Here is a 2342-nt window from a genome sequence, read left to right as displayed (position 1 = left end):
TTCTTGTGCTAAAACTTCCTTCATGTTCATTGATCTAGATCTGAGTCGTTTGGTCAAAGATTATTATTTTGTTACTCCAAGAATAAATATAAGATGACATATTGAAAATTATACCAAATATTCATTCCTTTAAACACTGTAGCATTTGCGAGTTGAGGAGAATCCAATCCTTAAAATGCCTCATTTAGAAGTAGCTTCTATTTTGCTTGTTGGTCCGACGTTGAAAAAGTTCAATGATAGAGGTGTGTTGAGGTAATTGTATTTTTTGTTTTGGCATCTTGATCGTGTTCTTTCTTCTCTCTTTTTCTTATCTATTGCCCTCTCTCTCTTAACAATTCCATGAATTAGCAGAATATTGTTTGTCTTATTTATAGTTCTTCCTTTTCTTCCGTTTGTTCTGGTGGACTCCTTGAATTGCCCTCTCTGTAATGAGCTTGTCAATTTATGTTGTCTCCTGCTCTCAAATATCTTAACATATTTTAGAATAACTAGTTTAGGTACGTGCGGATGTACGTATTGAGGTGTTATTGAAATTTTTATAACGTAAAATATGAACATTTTGTAGAAAAAATTAAAAAATAAAAATTACTAAAATTTTTTAAAAAAAGTATATGAATTGTAGTTTAAGTGAAAGCATATATGATTAAATACATGAAACATGGTAAATGAGTTGAAACTTTAAAAGAAAAACGAAAAAGAAGTAAGCACTTACAACTCACCGTTTTGGACTATCATGTAATGAAAGTTACTTGTATTAATAGAAAAGATAAAGAAGTTAAAACTTAGGGAAAAAAAAGTAAATAACACCTAAAAATCACAATTTTAAACTATCATAAAATGTTCAGTAGCCACATATAACAAAATAGTAATAATAAAAGAATTGAAATTTAAAAGGGAGAGGAAAAAATAAAGCATGTATAACTGTAGTATTTGAGAGAATGAGTTGCTCTATGATTTTCTATTATTTTAGAGTGGAAGAATACAAAGAATATATACAGAGGAACTTTCCTTAAGTGTAAAGATCCTAGGCTAGAGTAAACAAGAAAACAATCTTTTTGAATAATGGCATCATTCTTTGCCATGTACTCCTTCAGCAAGTGCTCAATCGATGTCGTTCTGCCGGTTGATGTCTCGGTTGTTGTGGAAATCTTGGAGGATGTCGAGGGCGGTTTGCTGTTGATGATGATGCTGCGTTCTGCCCTTGAGAATTCCAAGAAAAATTTGGGTTGCCTCCAACCTGGATTATAAGTATTGGAATACGGATTGTTGTTTTTGTTGAAGTTAGCATGCTGATTCTAGGTTGGATTGACAACTATCAAAGAGATGCTCTTTATCACAGTAAGTACAAGAGACCACTGTAAATTGAGGAGAATTCACCTCCTGATTCATTGATTTCAATATACTTGCCAATGATGACACTTGAGAGGTTAAAGCTATCACCGCATTCACTTCGTGAACTCTTGCTACTCATAGCTGCAGCTGCTCACGCCGCAGGCCATTGATAGTTGTTATTAGCCATCCGTTCTAAAATCTCATAAGTCTTATTGTAAGTCTTTGCCAAAATAGCACCATTGGCTGAAGCATCTACTATGATTCGAGTTTGCCCATTAAGTCCATTGTAGAATGTCTCCATCTGAATCCAATGAGGAATCCCATGGTGAGGGCATTTGCGCAACAATTCCTTAAACCTCTCTCATGCCTCATACAAAGATTTCCCCTTATGTTGTTGAAATCTGGTGATGTCATTTCTAAACTTGACATTCTTAGTTGGAGGAAAATACTTCATCATAAACTTCTCTGCCAATTCATATCAAGTTGCCACAAAGTCCGGTGGTAGAGAGTTTAGCCATGCCCTAGCTTTATCCCTCAAGGAATAAGGGAAGAGCTTTAGTTTCAAAGCTTCTTCTGTAACCCCTGGAAGCTTAAAAGTATCACAGACTTCCATGAACAGCCAGAGATGCAAGTGGGGTTCTTCAATTGCCATGCCACTAAATTGGTCCACTGTTTGCAACATTTGAAACATGACCGGTTTAAGCTCAAATTGAAGCGCCTTATCTCCGGCCTAATGATACTCGGGTTGAGCCCATGTAAAATCGGTACGGCATATTCTCTGATGACCCTATCTCTGTCATCTACCATGACTGCCTGGTTAATTGTTAACATTTATGGGTTGCCCAAGGTTGGCTGCATTGCCGGCAGCTTCCTCTGTCATTCCTTCAATAACTGCTAAGCCTTGTTGCTCCTTTCTCTTTGCTAGGAACGTTCTTTCAATTTCTGGATCCAAAGGCAGCAAATTACGGTCTTGTTGTCGATTCATGCGAGAAGAAGAGTATCTGAAATAG

The 2342-nt window shown here is 36.2% G+C and overlaps 1 non-coding gene across 1 annotated transcript; it reads left to right on the top strand.

Annotated features, from left to right (window-relative positions):
- The first annotated feature begins 1649 nt into the window (after nucleotides 1–1649).
- On the top strand, nucleotides 1650–1756 carry LOC112090281. The gene has a single exon (XR_002901573.1). It is a non-coding gene; the product is annotated as a small nucleolar RNA R71 (small nucleolar RNA).
- Nucleotides 1757–2342: the final 586 nt, after the last annotated feature.

This window comes from Morus notabilis, unplaced genomic scaffold (assembly GCF_000414095.1).
Source record: "Morus notabilis unplaced genomic scaffold, ASM41409v2 Scaffold346, whole genome shotgun sequence".
Taxonomy (NCBI): domain Eukaryota; kingdom Viridiplantae; phylum Streptophyta; class Magnoliopsida; order Rosales; family Moraceae; genus Morus; species Morus notabilis.
The sequence above is the reverse complement of the archived record's forward strand: the minus strand, read 5'-3'. Positions and strand labels throughout refer to the sequence as shown.